The 17,180-nt window shown below is 39.5% G+C and overlaps 1 non-coding gene across 1 annotated transcript; it reads right to left on the reverse strand.

The window, feature by feature from the left end:
• Positions 1-6,203: 6,203 nt before the first annotated feature.
• Positions 6,204-6,310, reverse strand: LOC139038132 (U6 spliceosomal RNA). Its single transcript, XR_011491075.1, has one exon. It is a non-coding gene; the product is annotated as a U6 spliceosomal RNA (small nuclear RNA).
• Between the last annotated feature and the right edge of the window lie 10,870 nt (positions 6,311-17,180).

Consider the following 17,180-nt stretch of genomic DNA (forward strand, 5'->3'; position numbering starts at 1 on the left):
AAAAAAATAGGGTAGCACATTCACATAGTTAAAATCAGATATGAAAAAATATATATATTGAAAAAATTTTCCCCCACCCCTCTCCCCATCCATTACTCATTTCACACATGTGTTAGTTGTGGGTGTGTCTTTCCAGTATTTTATTCAAAAATAAGCGAATAAAAATAATATATTCTTATTTTTTCCCTTTTCATACACAAAAGGTAGCACACTATGTATATTTTTCACTTAGCAGTGTATCTTGAAGATCTTTCCATATCAGTATGTAGAGAGCTTCCTCATTGTTTTCCACAGTGGAAAACAATATTATTTTCCTGCATAATATTCCACTGTGAAGTTTATTTCCTTACTCCCCTCAGTTCAGTTCAGTTGCTCGCTCACATACGACTCTTTGTGATCCCATGGACTGCAGCACGCCAGGCCTCCCTGTCTATCACCAACTCCTGGAGTTTACTCAAACTCAGGTCCATTGAGTCGGTGATGTCATCCAACCATCTCATCCTCTGTCGTCCCCTTCTCTCTTGCCTTCAATCTTTCCCAGCCTCAGGATCTTTTCAAATGAGTCAGCTCTTTGCATCAGGTGGTCAAAGTATTGGAATTTCAGCTTCAGCATCAGTCCTTCCAATGAATATTCAGGACTGATTTCCTTTAGGATGGACTGGTTGGATCTCCTTGCAGTCCAAGGGACTCTCAAGAGTCTTCTCCAACACCACAGTTCAAAAGCATCAATTCTTCGGCCCTCAACTTTTTTTATAGTCCAACTCTCACATCCATACATGACTACTGGAAAAATCATAGCTTTGACAAGACAGACCTTTGTTGGAAAAGTAATGTCTCTGATTTTTATATGCTTTCTAGGTCGGTCATACGGTCATAACTTTTCTTCCAAGGAGTAAGCGTCTTTTAATTTCATGGTTGCAATCACCATCTGCAGTGATTTTGGAGCCCCCCCAAAATAAAGTCTGTCACTGTTTCCATTGCTTCCCCATCTAATTCCCATGAAGTGATGGGACCAGATGCCATGATCTTAAGTTTTCTGAATATTGAGTTTTAAGCCAACTTTTTTACTTTCCTCTTTCACATTCATCAAGAGGCTCTTTAGTTCTTGTTCACTTTCTAACATAAGGGTGGTGTCATCTGCATATCTCAGGTTATTGATATTTCTCCTGGCAATCTTGATTCCAGCTTGTGTTTCATCCAGTCTAGCGTTTCTCATGATGTACTCTGCATATAGGTTAAACAGGCAGGGTGACAATATACAGCCTTGATGTACTCCTTTCCCGCTTTGGAACCAGTCTGTTGCTCCATGTCCAGTTCTAACTGTTGCTTCTTGACTTGTATACAGATTTCTCAGGAGACAGACAAGGTGGTCCGGTATTCCCATCTCTTTAAGAATTTCCCACAGTTTGTTGTGATCCACACAGTCAAAGGCTTTGGCATAGTCAATAAAGCAGAAATAGATGTTTTTCTGGAACTCTCTTGCTTTTTTGATGATCCAACGGATGTTGGCAATTTGAACTCTGGTTCCTCTACCTTTTTACTCCCCTAGAGATAAACAACTGGATTGTTTCTTTTTAAAAACAATCTTACTGAAGTGTAGCTGATTTATAGTGTGTTAGTTTATGGTGTATAGCAAAGTGATTCAGCTATGTATTTATGCTTTTTCATATTCTTTTCTGTTATAGATTACTGCAAGATATTAAATATAGTTCCTTGTGCTATGTAGTAGGACCTTGTTGTTTATCTATTTCATATATAGTAGTTTGCTAATCTGAAACTCCTGATTTATCTCTCACCCTCTTTTCCTCTTTGGTAACCATGAATTTATTTTCTATGACTGTGAGTCTACTTCTGTTTTATAAATAACTTCATTTGCATCATAGATTCCACGTATAAGTGGAATATGATATAAGAGAAATATATTTCTCTTTCTCTGGCTCACTTCACTCATATGACAATCTCTAGGTCCATCCATGTTGCTGCAAATGGTGTTATTTCATTCTTTTTATGGCTAATATTCCATTGTATATATATTCCACATCTTTATCCACTTATCTGTCAATGGACCTTTAAGTTGTTTCTATGTCTTGGCTATTGTAAATAGTGCTGCTATGAATATTGGGATACTTGTATCTTTTTGAATAAGAGTTTTCTCCAAATATATGCCCAAGAGTGGGATTGCTAGATCATATAGTAACTTTATTTTTAGTTTTTTAAGGAACCGCCATGTTTTCCATTGTGACTGCACCAATTTACATTCCCACCAACAGTGTAGGAGGGTTCACATTTTGCTACACTCTCTCCAACATTTATTATTTATAAACTTTTTAATGATGGCCATTCTGACCAATGTAAAGTGGTACCACAACATAGTTTTATTTGCATTTCTCTGATAATTAGGGGTAATGAGCATCTTTTCATGTACCTATTGCCCATCTGTAAGTCTTCTTTGGAGAAATGTATGTTTAGGTCTTCTGCCCATTATTTTATATTGGTTTGTTTGTTTTCTGTTATTGAGTTGTATCAGGCTATTTGTATATTTTGGAAATTAAGCTTTTGTCAGTCACACTGTTTGCAGATATTTTCCCCCAGTTAATAAGTTGTCTTTGTTTTCCTTTGCTGTGCCAAGCTTATAAATTTGATTAGGTCCCATTTGGTTACTTTTGCTTTTATTGCTATTGCCTTGGGAGACTGACCTAAGAAATCCAGGAGTTTTATGGTGTCCTGTGTTATATTAAAGTCATTAAGCCAAAGATGGAGAAGCTCTAAGCAGTCAGCAAAAAAAGACCAGGAGCTGACTGTGGCTCAGATCATGAACTCCTTCTTGCCAAATTCAGACTTAAATTGAAGAAAGTGGGGAAAACCACTAGACCATTCAGGTATGACCTAAATCAAATCCCTTATGATTATACAGTGGAAGTGAGAAATAGACTTAAGGGACTAGATCTGATAGAGTGCCTGATGAACTATGGATGGAGGTTCATGACATTGTACAGGAGACAGGGATCAAGACTATCCCCAAGAAAAAGAAATGCAAACAAGCAAAATGGCTGTCTGAGGAGGCCTTACAAATAGGTGTGAAAAGAAAGGAAGTGAAAAGCAAAGGAGAAAGGGAAAGATATACCCATTTGAATGCAGAGTTCCAAAGAATAGCAAGGAGAGATAAGAAAGCCTTCCTCAGTGATCAAGGCAAAGAAATAGAGGAAAACAATAGAATGGAAAGACTAGAGCTCTCTTCAAGAAAACTAGAGATACCAAGGGAACATTTCTTGCAAAAATGGGCTCAATAAAGGACAGAAATGGTAGGGACCTAACAGAAGCAGAAGAGATTAAGAAGAGGTGGCAAGAATACACAGAAGAACTATACAAAAAAGATCTTCATGACCCAGATAATCACGATGGTGTGATCACTCACCTAGAGCCAGACATCCTGGAATGTGAAGTCAAGTGGGCCTTAGGAAGCATCACTACAAACAAAGCTAGTGGAGGTGATGGAATTCTAGTGGAGCTATTTCAAATCCTGAAAGATGATGCTATGAAAGTGCTGCACTCAATATGCCAGCCAATTTGGAAAACTCAGGAGAGGCCACAGGACTGGAAAAGGTCAGTTTTCATTCCAATCCCTAAGAAAGGTAGTGCCAAAGAATGCTCAATCTACTGCACAATTGTACTCATCTCACAAGCTAGTAAAGTAGTGCTCAAAATTCTCCAAGCCAACCGTGAACTTCCAGATGTTCAAGCTGGTTTTTAGAAAAGGCAGAGGAACCAGAGATCAAATTGCCAACATCCTCTGGATCATCAAAAAAGCAAGAGAGTTCCAAAAAAACACTATTTCTGCTTTATTGACTATGCCAAAGCCTTTGACTGTGTGGATCACAATAAACTGTGGAAAATTCTGAAAGAGATGGGAATACCAGACCACCTGACCTGCCTCTTGAGAAACCTGTATGCAAGTCAGGAAGCAACAGTTAGAACTGGGCATGGAACAACAGACTGGTTCCAAATAGGAAAAGGAGTACGTCAAGGATGTATATTGTCACCCTGCTTATTTAACTTATATGCAGAGTACATCATGAGAAATGCTGGGCTGGAGGAAGCACAACTGGAATTAAGATTGCTGGGAGAAATATCAATAACCTCAGATATGCAGATGACACCACCCTTATTGCAGAAAGTGAAGAAAAATTAAAGAGCCTCATGATGAATGTGAAAGAGGAGAGTGAGGAAATTGGCTTAAAGCTCAACATTCAGAAAACGAAGATCATGGCATCCGGTCCCATCACTTCATGGCAAATAGATGGGGAAACAGTGGAAACAGTGTCAGACTTTATTTTTCTGGGCTCCAAAATCACTGTAGATGGTGATTGCAGCCATGAAATTAAAAGACACTTACTCCTTGGAAGGAAAGTTATGAACAACCTAGACAGCATATTAAAAAGCAGAGACATTACTTGGTCAACAAAGGTCCATCTAGTCAAGGCTATGGTTTTTCAGTAGTCATGTATGGATGTGAGAGTTGGACTATAAAAAAACCTGAGTGCCGAAGAACTGATGCTTTTGAACTGTGGTGTTGGAGAAGACTCTTGAGAGTCCCTTGGACTGCAAGGAGATCCAACCAGCCCATCCTAAAGGAGATCAGTCCTGAATATTCATTGGAAGGGCTGATGCTGAAACTGAAACTCCAATCCTTTGGCCACCTGATGCGAAGAGCTGACTCTTTTGAAAGACCCTGACGTTGGGCAAGATTGAGGGCAGAAGGAGAAGGGGATGACAGAGGATGAGATGAGTGGATGACATCAGTGACTGAATGGACATGAGTTTGAGTAAACTCCAGGAGTTGGTGATGGAGAGGGAGGCCTGGCATGCTGTGGTTCATGGGATAGGAAAGAGTCGGACATGACTGAGTGACTGAACTTAGACTGAGAAGCCATTTGGAATTTATTTTTGTGTGTGATGTGAAGTTTGTCCAGCTTTCCCAACATTACTTGCTGAAGAGACTGTCTTTTCTCCATTCTATATATTTGCCTCCTTTGTCAAAGATTAATGTATGGGTTTATTTCTGGGCTCTCTATTCTGTTAATTGGATTGCATCTGATATTTTGCCCTAATGAAAGATGTTGCTGTGAATGGACTTTAACATGTGCCATTTCATGCAAGTAGGTATATCTGCATTAGGTAGGTAACTGGAGTAAATGCATTGGTAATTTTGATAGATAATATTAAAATGTCTTCCATGGAAATGATACCATTTTGTACGTTCTCCACAATGTATGTGGTTTAAGTCATGTGAACATCTCATTCATTTTTTTCATTTGTCAAACAGGACCAATAATGATGCCCAACTGTATTAGTTTCCTGCTACTGTACTAAACTTACTACAAACTTAGTTGCTGACTTTTCTATAATTTTTGTTGGAGTATAGTTGATTTACAATGTTTTGTGTTTCAGGTGTACAGCAAAGTGAATCAGTTATATATATGCATATATCCACTCTTTTTTAGATTCTTTCCCCATATATATCATTACAGAGTACTGAGTTCTTTGTGCTATACAGTATGTACTCATTAGTTATTTTACATAAGTAGTGTGTATATATCAATCCAAATCTCCCAATTTATCCCTTCCCCCTTTTCCTCCCGGAAACCATGTTTGTTTTCTACATCTGTGACTCTGTTTTATAAATAAGTCCTTTTTTTTTTTTAGTTTCCACATATAAATGATATCATGATATTATCTTTCTCTTTACTTACTTCACTCAGTATGACAATCTTTAGGTCCATCCATGTTGCTTCAAATAGCACCATTTCATTCTTTTATATGGCTGAGTAATAATCCATTGTATGTATGTACCACATCTTCTTTATGGACATTTAGGTTTCTTCCATGTCTTGGCTATTATACATAGCATTGCAATGGGCTCTGGGGTGCCTGTATTTTTCCTAATTATGGTTTTCTCTGGACATATGTCCAGGAGTCAGATTGTTGGATCATATGATAGTTCTTTAGGTAGATATACTCCTAAGTATTTTATTCTTTTTGTTGCAATGGTGAATGGTATTGTTTCCTTAATTTCTCTTTCTGTTTTCTCATTGTTAGTGTATAGGAATGCAAGAGATTTCTGTGTGTTAATTTTATATCCTGCAACTTTACTGTTTTCGTTGATTAGCTCTAGTAATTTTCTGGTAGAGTCTTTAGGGTTTTCTAAAAATATGGAACGCTTCACGAATTTGCGTGTCATCCTTACACAGGGGCCATGCTAATCTTCTCTGTATCATTCCAATTTTAGTATATGTGCTGCCGAAGCGAGCACCATATGATAGTTCTATATTTAGTTTTTTACAAACTCAGTTGCTTTGAACAACACAAATCCTACAATTGAACAACACAAATCTTTTCTTATAGTTGCTAGAGATCAAAAGTCCAAGATGGGTCTCAGTGAGCTATTGACTGGATTGCATTCCTTGTGGAGACTATGGGAGAGAATTTGCTCCCCCAGTCCTTGGCCCATGGCTCTGCATTATATCTTCTCCGTCTAACTTTCCTGTCTCCCTCTTATATGGACTTTTGTGATTACATTCAGCCCACTCAGATAATTTAGGATGATTTCACATCTCAGGATCCTTAACTTAATCACTGTTTGCCATGTAAGGTAACATATTCACAGATTTGGGGGATTAGGATAAACTTCTCTGGGGAGGCATTATTCTGCCTACTACAACTACCTACTGCATGGGATGTCAGGAGAGTCAAGACAGAGTAATTACCTGTATAAAGTTATAAATTTGCTGTTTCCTTGTTAATCTCCCCAACTGGAATGTAAGAATGGAGGTGCTTTTGGTTCAACTATTTAGTCTTTGTTTATGCTTGATACTGTTTGGTCACTGAGCAGTGCTTCAGTATAATTGTTTTATATTTTATAATTATATTTAAGTTATAAGGTATGAAAGAGTGAATGAAATTCTTAGAAGAAATATAAAGCATATGCAAAAAATCCATTATTAATTTTTAAAAAAAGTATCTATATCCCATTCTTTGAAAAGAAAGCTTGTCTTGCTAGACAGAGAATTGTGACAAAGACGACCGTGAATTATTGAGCCATTATTTTGTCAAATCTTGTGAATCAGTAAAACAATCTGTACTTATTCAAAACACATTTTATCTTCCAATGAAGAAAATATATCTGCATGTCTAAAAAAATGATTTTCAGTTTTTCAGTTTAAACTTAACATGCAGATAGTCCCTCTAGGCAAAAAGTCTGTCCCACTTTTTCTAGACTTGTGTCACTGAGTCCATGGATCAAAGAACAGACTGGATTAAAGTTAAAACACACAAACACTGAGGAATTCAGTTAATATGCACTGATAGTGCCAAAGTAATCACAAGAAGAACTGCTGAGACGTCAGTAGGAATCAAGGCAAGGGCACAGAATTACGTTAACGGTGATTGTATTTTCATCATTACACCCTTGCATTAAAAAAAAAATGTGTCAGTTTAACTTGAAGAATGTCTTCAGTGAAATAGTAGAAATTATTAATTTTATTAAACCTCAACTCCTGATTATGTACCTTTTTAATATTCAGTGTGGTAAAATGAAATATCTTCAAAAATATCTGGGGCTGCATATCCTGAAGGATGCATATCTTAGGTGATTATCTGAGTTATTAGCTAAACTAGCCACCTTTCTCATGAAATGCCATTTTTACCTGAAAGAATAACTGCCAGACACACTGTGGCTAGTGAGACCTGGATATCTGACAGACAGTTTCTTGAAAATTATCAAAATGGATTTGCTACTTTAAACAATCAGCAGTATTTATTGCTAATGATAAAATTCTAGCTTTCAAACTTTTCAGAAATAAAACTTTGAAATACGTGCATCCATGTTCATGAATTCAGTAGCTTTCCATCAGCAGCTTTTCTGATGAGGTTGCTGGTGAATGTTACTTTTTAAATATTGTGTAATGAATTGGGTCAACATTTGGGAGAACTGCCTAATTCAGAAAACCAGTATTTTCCAGGTATTGGAATGCACGATGATACAAAATCTTTCCAAATGCAAGATAAACCAATAAATTTTAATATGACAGAGTAAAAAAAAGTCACTGATGTCATTTCAGAGTCCAAGAAAAAGAAATGCAAAAAAGCAAAATGGCTGTCTGAGGAGGCCTTACAAATAGCTGTGAAAAGAAGGGAAGTGAAAAGCAAAGGAGAAAGGGAAAGATATACCCATTTGAATGCAGAGTTCCAAAGAATAGCAAGGAGAGATAAGAAAGCCTTCCTCAGCTATCAATGCAAAGAAATAGAGGAAAACAATAGAATGGAAAGACTAGAACTCTCTTCAAGAAAACTAGAGATACCAAGGGAACATTTCTTGCAAAGATGGGCTTAATAAAGGAGAGAAATAGTAGGGACCTAACAGAAGCAGAAGAGATTAAGAAGAGGTGGCAGGAATACACAGAAGAACTATACAAAAAAGATCTTCACGATCCAGATAATCAGATGGTGTGATCACTCACCTAGAGCCAGACATCCTGGAATGTGAAGTCAAGTGGGCCTTAGGAAGGAAGCATCACTACAAACAAAGCTAGTGGAGGTGATGGAATTCCAGTTGAGCTATTTCAAATCCTGAAAGATGATGCTGTGAAGTCCTCCACTCAATATACCAGCCAATTTGGAAAACTCAGGAGAGGCCACAGGACTGGAAAAGGTCAGTTTTCATTCCAACCCCAAAGAAAGGCAATGCCAAAGAATGCTCAAACTACTGCTCAATTGCACTCATCTCACACACTGGTAAAGTAATGCTCAGAATTCTCCAAGCCAGGCTTCAGCAATATGTGAACTGTGAACTTTCAGATGTTCAAGCTGGTTTTAGAAAAAGCAGAGGAACCAGAGATCAAATTGCCAACATCCGCTGGATCATCGAAAAAGCAAGAGAGTTCCAGAAAAACATCTATTTCTGCTTTATTGACTATGCCAAAGCCTTTGACTGTGTGGATCACAATAAACTGTGGAAAATTCTGAAAGAGATGGGAATACCAGACCACCTGACCTGCCTCTTGAGAAACCTGTATGCAGGTCAGGAAGCAACAGTTAGAACTGGACATGGAACAACAGACTGGTTCCAAATAGGAAAAGGAGTACATCAAGGCTGTATATTGTCACCCTGCTTATTTAACTTATATGCAGAGTACATCATGAGAAATGCTGGGCTGGAGGAAGCATAAGCTGGAATCACGATTGCTGGGAGAAATATCAATAATCTGAGATATGCAGACAATACCACCCTTATGGCAGAAAGTGAAGAAAAATTAAAGAGCCTCATGATGAACGTGAAAGAGGAGAGTGAAAAAGTTGGCTTAAAGCTCAACATTCAGAAAACGAAGATCATGGCATCCAGTCCCATCACTTCATGGCAAATAGACGGGGAAACAGTGGAAACAGTGGCTGACTATTTTTCTGGGCTCCAAAATCACTGTAGATGGTGATTGCAGCCATGAAATTAAAAGACCCTTACTCCTTGGAAGGAAAGTTATGACCAACCTAGACAGCATATTAAAAAGCAGAGACATTACTTTGCCATCAAAAGTCTGTCTAGTCAAGGCTATGGTTTTTCAGTAGTCATGTATGGATGTGAGAGTTGGACTATAAAGAAAGCTGAGTGCTGAAGAACTGATGCTTTTGAACTGTGGTGTTGGAGGAGACTCTTCAGAGTCCCTTGGACTGCAAGGAGATCCAACCAGTCCATCCTAAAGGAGATCAGTCCTGGGTGTTCATTGGAAGGACTGATGTTGAAACTGAAACTCCAATACTTTGGCCACCTGATGCAAAGACCTGACTGATTTGAAAAGACCCTGATGCTGGGAAAGATTGAGGGCAGGAGGAGAAGGGGACAACAGAGGATGAGATGGTTGGATGGCATCGCCGATGGACATGGGTCTGGGTGGACTCCAGGAATTGGTGATGGACAGGGAGGCCTGGCATTCTGTGGTTCATGGGGTTGCAAAGAGTCGGACACAACTGAGTGACTGAACTGAACTGGACTGAACTACAGCTAACCTTTTAAGAAAGTACCAATTGTCACATTTTAGTGTAGTATCAAAGAAGAATATCCAAAATCATCTGAAAAGGCTATTATAACAGCCCTCTCTTTTCCAACTCTGTAATTTATGAGCCCAGATAATCTTCATATCCTTCAACCAAAGCCATCACAGCTTATTTAGCCCACAAGCAGATGTAAAATCTGCCTGTTGTACTATGCCATGTACTAACGAGATTTGAAAAATTAACTCTTTCTCTCTCCCTCTCCCTCTCTCTTTCCCTCTCTCTTGTGATTTTGGAAAAGATGATCATTTTTCAGAAAATGTTATTTTCACATGAAATGAAATTGTTGTTATTTCTACGTGAATTGGTAAATATTCATAGATCTAAGCCACAGGATTAAAAACTCTTTGAGATCCTCAACAATTTTTAAGTGTGCAAAGAGGTCCTGAGGCCAAAAAGTTTGGGAATCACAATATAATGCAAGATAGGTAACATAACCCTAACCCAGAAAGTCAGGGCATACTTGGGTCAGTGAAGAGGCTATAATATTCTGTTTCATTATCAGTGGGCAACCTTTCACAGATAAATACATTTAAATAATATGTAGTTGACTACATTGGTAACAGAGCAGATAATCAATTTACCCAGCAGGCAAGTAATTGTCTAAATATATTCTTGTTCTGACCATCCCTTTATTTTTATCACCCTCTTGGGAAAAATCAAATTGGAAATATAATAAGGCCAAAACTCCTGCTATCCATGCCCAGCCTCCCATGCCAGGTCTGCCAGTGAGAATTTCATACCAGATCTCAGGATATGAGTGGGATGTATCCCAATTAAAGAATAGTTGTTGACTTCTCTAGAAAAAAAACAAACAAACAGTGGGATCAATGGATATTTAGCTACAGTAACAAATGGGATTCAGCTGGGGCCTGATAACTGGGTATCAAAGTCTTTACACATTCTTGACAGACTGAAACTCCAGATCTTGTCCACTGATATTGGTGTGCAGCTGCCTACACAGATTTATTCCTTGTCAGCTTTGATTTGGCACTGTCAGTGGTCATCTGGTCAATGTGTAAGTCCAGCCTTCAAAACCAAAGACAGTTATACAAGGATGGCTGTTGTTGTTCAGTCCCTAAGTTGTGTCCAACTCTTTGCAACCCCATGGACTGCAGCATGCCAGGCTCCCTTGTCCTTCAGTACCTCCCAGAATTTGCTCAGATTCATGTCCACTGAGTCAATGATGCTATCTAACCACTTCATCCTGTGCTGCCCTCTTCTCTTTTTGCTTTCAATCTTTTCCAGCATCAGGGTCTTTTCCAATGAGTCAGCTGTTCATTTCAGGTGGCCAAAGTATTGGAGCTTCAGCTTCAGCCAGTCCTTCCAATGAATATTCAGAGTTGATTTCCTTTAGGATTGACTGGTTTGATCTCCTTGCAGTCCAACGGACTCTCAAGAGTCTTCTCCAGCACCACAGTTTGAAAGCATCAATTCTTTGGTGCTCAGCTTACTTTATGGGCCAACTCTCACATCAGTACATGACTACTGGAAAAACCATAGCTTTGACTATATGGCTGCAGTCACTGTCTGCAGCGATTTTGGAGTCCAAGAAAATAAAATCTGCCACTGCTTCCACTTTTTCCCCATCTGTTTGCCATGAAGTGAGGGGACCAGATGCCATGATCTTAGTTTTTTGAAAGTTGTTATAAGCCAGCTTTTTCACTCTCCTCTTTCACCTTTATCAAGAGGCTCTTTAGTTCCTTTTCACTTTTTGCCATTAGAGTAATATCATTTGCATATCTGAGGTTGTTGATATTTCTCCTGGCAACCTTGATTCCACATGGTGATTCATTCAGCCTGGCATTTTGCATAATATAAAGTTAAATAAGCAGGGTGACAATATACAACCTTGTCGTACTCCTTTCAATGGCAGGCCCAATGAAACCAAAGTCAGCATCATGTCAAGGTTTAGACACTCCTGTTTGCAAGCAGTCTTCATTTGATCATTTTTCTTTCCTGTGTTTGCTGAGAAATTAATATCAAATATTGGCTGACAAATCTAGTCATTGCAGATAATACCCCTCTAATATCAGAAAGTGAAGAGGAACTAAAGAGCCTCAGTACTATATAAAATACAGTAGTACAGTATCTTTATATCAAGCCCAGATTGTCTGGAAGCAAGCCAAAAGCAGCAGTGATGAGAAAAAAAGCACTGGCTCAGAGAAAGGACAGTGAGAGACAATAGGAAGAAGTAACTTAAGAACCAAAGAGATTCATGATGCGAGGAAATGGCAAGGGGATTTTCTTAATTTGAGGAGGCACAGGACCCAAACGTAGAACAGTGCACAAAGGCTGCAGCAGCCATTTAAAATGCAGTCCAGTGTCATCTATGATGTCATCATATGACATCATACCGTATCATCTATGATGAGAAAAAAGGAGCTACTGCCTGGACATCACTGGATTGTTTTTTTCAAGAGGGTAGGTAGAACTGAATCCAACAAGGAACCAGAACCTGTGCTGTCAACGTCAGGTATGAGTGAAATTGCAGCTTGCCCTCCATCTCCTATTGCTGATGATCCTCCAGCACTACCATCTCCCACCTCCTCACCCTCCTCCGGTCAGTAACTCTTCTTGCCAATTCACTCGATGCCAGTGGTAAAGAATCTGCCACCAATGCAGGGGACACAGATTGGATCCTTGGTCCGGGAGGATTTCATACACCTTGGCGCAACTAAACCCATGTGCCACGGCTACTGAACCCGTGCGCCTAGAGCCTGTGCTTTGCAACAGGAGAACAGAAACAGCTAGAAAGCAGCCCCTGCTCGCCACAACTAAAGAAGGCCAGTGCACAGCCGTGACGACCCAAGGCAGACAAAAATAAACAAATAAGTAAAATTTAGTAACACTTTACTACTAAAAAAAATGCTAACCATCATGTGACAATGCTGGGTTGACACAATCTTCCATTTGTTAAGAGCACAGTATCTGCCAAGTACAATAAAGTGAAGTGCAATAATGAGAGAAGCCTTGGTCACTTACAAATGAAACAGTCCTAACAATTTATATTTTAGCTCTTTTTTCTATAAATTTGATTAAAATTCCTGGTCAAAACAAATGGGAGTCCATTTTACTTATAATGATAATAATAGCTGATGTTTCTTGAGCCTCTTTTGTGCGCCAGTCACTGTTCTAAGGGCATCACATACACTCACTCATTTAATCTTCACAGAAACCTCAAGGGGCTACATCTCCATTTTGCAGATGAAGATATTGAGACACCTGGTGAGCCCCATTTCCATCAACCCCGTGTTCAACACACTTTCTGCTTGTAGGTTAGGAAAAACCTATGAAGACCTTGCCTTCTATCTGAGAAGTCACCAATTAAGTGAGTTATTGGACTTGTAAGGGTCCAAAGTTTATTTCTGTTTTCAGAAGTGTCTCACGGAAACCTTAGAAGGATAAGACAGCATGATGGCAGCTGCAACGCAAGATCCCAAAGGAAAAGTCAGTGGCAGGCTGCTTCCACATGAGGAGGTCTTTTTGTGCAGAAGGAGGGTTAGAAGGATTCTTTTCTCTCTGCAAGATTAACTGAATAATCAAGGGTAGCATACTACTCTCAGAAACATAGACTCCTGCAGAAAGAAGATGGATCAGGAAATAATGGTGTGTTAGCATAGCAGAGGAGCTGGGGAGTGGGCTCTTCCGCTATCTCCTGGCAACCGTGTGACAAGAAGCTGTTGAAATACAGGAGAGAAAGCTCCCACTCGGGAATCATCTGAAAGAGAACTTTAATCACGCTTACCTTGCTGCCTCAAGAGAAGATCAGATTTATTAATAGAAAATAAATATGTCAGGCCCCCCCTAATGTATAACTCCGTGGATCTTCCTGGTGTGTCATGAAAGCAATGAAAGTTTAGCTCATGAAAGAGCCTTCTGCTTTAGTTTTTGAAAAATATGCCAAGGAAGGATTAGCCCTTGTTTGCAATGGCCTTTGCTCAGGGGCCGAGTACTTGTGGAGGTGAGTACCTACTGGAACAGAGCTGCCAATAGCCTTCTTCTTCTCTCCAGCCACTAAATCTTCTAGGTGTTCCCAAGCTACTGTATCTTTGTCTACTTCATCCCTTTAAAAATTTTTTTGATCTATTTATTTTTTTAAAGGTTAGACTTTATTTTATTTTTTGGGTGTGCCATGTGGCTTTTGGGATCGTAGTTCCCTGACCAGGTAGGTATTGGACCCAGGCCCTTGGCATTGAGAACTCAGAGTCCTAACCACTGGACTATCAGAGAATTCCACTACTTTATTCTTTTTAATTGCTGTCTGGAATTTTGTAAAATGGACGTTCTATAGTTTAGTTTGTTGTTGTTCAGTTGCTAAGTGGTGCCTGACTCTTTGTGACCCCATGGACTGCAGCACTCCAGGCTGCAGTTTAGTTTACCATTGTCTAATTCATGGACACTTAGGCTGTTTCCAGAGTTTTGTTATAACAAGCATGGCTCTCCTCACCGTCAGGTTAATGCTACTTGTGCAAATAGGTTTGCTGGATTGAGTAGTGTGCACATTTAAAATAGTATAGCAACTTCCTAGGAATACCCTTGGCAGTACAGTGGTTAGGATTTCACACTTCTACTGCATGGGGCACAGGTTTATTTCCTGGTCTCTGGTCAGGTAATTAAGATCCTGTAAGCCAAGTGGCATGGCTAAAATATATATATATTTATTACAGTAACTTCCAAATTTCCCCTCAAAACACTATAGATTTTACATTTTTGTTAATGGCTCTCTGTGAGCATCCTGCCCTCTTTCTTCTCAGCGCCTTTGTATGTGTTCTTCCCTCTAACTGGGATGCTGTCTCTTACTCATCTTTCAGGGCTTATCTTAAACTTTCCTTTTGGGGAGCCTTCCCTCACTCCCTGTCCACGTCATGGTCTTGTGTCCTAAGCTGTCAGGACATCAAGCTCTTTTCCTTCAGAGCATTTAGTGTGTGTACATTAATAATTGTTGTTGGCAATATGATCTCTGCCTCCTTGAAACCCAGTTTGTACACCTGGAAGTTCTTGGTTCACATACTGCTGAAGCCTAGCTTGAAGGATTTTGAGCATAACCTCGCTAGCATGTGAAATGAGTGCAATTGTGTGGTAGTTTGAACATTCTTTGGCATTGCCCTTCTTTGGGATTAGAATGAAAACTGATCTTTTCCAGTCCTGTGGCCACTGCTGAGTTTTACAAATTTGCTGACATATTGAGTGCAGCACTTTAACAGCATCATCTTTTAGGATTTGAAATAACTCAGCTGGAATCCTGTCACTTCTACTAGTTTTGTTTGTAGTAATGCTTCCTAAGGCCTGCTTGACTTCACACTCCAGGATGTCCAGCTCTAGGTGAGTGACCACATTGTTGTGGTTATCCCTTGAGAGATAAGAAGAACTTCTTAAATGAATATTGATGATGGGATGGCCTAGTTAAATCTGCACTCTCTTTGCAGATCTGATTTTCCATTTGTCCCTCCCTTAGATCCATTCTCTGACCTTGTCCAAACTCCAGAGGTTGACCCCAGGCTCCTTTGTCAGCTGGTTTCAGGCTGGGTTTGGCCAGTGCCAGCTGTGGAGACTGTGACCAGGTCATACTCCCATTCTAGAAAGCATTCTCCAATAGGAATATACTCAAATTTCACCTAATTAAAAAAATCATACACAAATTCCAGTATATTATTATGGGTCCCAAGCGATAACCCACCATATCCTAGAAGTCCCATGAGGGAGAACCCTGAGAACTTTGAGTACTAAAATAGAGGGCTCCCAAATGGATAGCCAAATGAGGGGTTTCAGATCCAGATGATTCACTGTTATTGGTAGTTATAGTCTATGGAGTTGCAGCAAATACAGAATCATTGCTCCTAGGGGAAATGCAGGGTTAGGTTCCTGCAAGCCTCTGATCACAAAATTTCCATCAGTGATGAAGATATAACTTTATTTTATGTGTGTTTCTGTTTAAAGACACCTTGTGCTTCATCGCTCAGTCATGTCCAACTTTTTGTGACTCCATGGACTGTAGTCTGCCAGGATCCTCTGTCCACAGGGATTCTCTAGGCAAGAATGAGTGGGTTGCCATGCCCTCCTCCAGGGAATCTTCCCAACCCAGGGATCAAACCCAGGTCTCCTGCAGAGCAGGCAGAGTCTTTAATGCCTGAGCCACCAGGAAAGTCCTACATACACCTAACTTAGTGTATATTTTTTACTCAATTAACATTGAACTCATGGCCAGCAGCACTAAACTTATGCCTGAATGAAGCTAATCTAACAGATATTTTCTCCATAAGACACATCACAGTCATTTTGAGTTTAGGAAAAGACAGCACTTCAACATTATGCTTGGGAGTCATTTTAAACAGCAAGTGTATGAAGTGTTAGTCACTCAGTCATTTCTAACTCTTTGCAACCCCATAGATTATAGCCCACCAGGTTCCTCTGTCCATGGGAGTTCTCCAGGTAAGAATAGTGGAGTGGGTTGCCATGCCCTCCTCCACTGTTTCTTCCCAACCCAGGAATCGAACCCAGGTCTCTTGCATTGCTGGCAGATTCTTTACCATCTGAGCCACCAGGGAAGCCCCCTTAAACAGCAAAATCACCAACAAAAAGCTCAAAATTTTGAAAAGTGTGGCACTAAATAGCCTGTGCAAATAATGCTGTTTACAGTGTGAGAGCTAGAACAAGAAGGCAGAATATCAGGTTGTTTAATCTCAGCTAAGTGCCCAGAGACTCAAATTTCTCCCTACTCTGTATTTGTGCACAAATGACTACAAAAGTGCTGCAAGTACAGTCAGTCCTCTGTATCTGCAGGTTCAACCAACAATGGTTGAAAAATACCAAAAAAAAAAAAAAAATTTCATAAAGTTCCAAAAAGCAGAAGTTGGATTTGCTTGCAATGACAACTATTTACATAGCATTTTCATTGTATTAGGTATTATAGGTAATCTAGAGATGGTTTAAAATATACAGAAGGATGTGTGTAGGTTCCATTTAAACACTACACCATTTTATAAAAGGGATTTGAGCATCCATAGAATTTGGTGTCTGGTGGGGTGTCTTTGAACTAATCCCCTGTGACTACTATCTTCCCTGGTGGCTGAAACGGT

The sequence above is a fragment of the Odocoileus virginianus genome, chromosome 13, assembly GCF_023699985.2.
Source record: "Odocoileus virginianus isolate 20LAN1187 ecotype Illinois chromosome 13, Ovbor_1.2, whole genome shotgun sequence".
Lineage (NCBI taxonomy): Eukaryota > Metazoa > Chordata > Mammalia > Artiodactyla > Cervidae > Odocoileus > Odocoileus virginianus.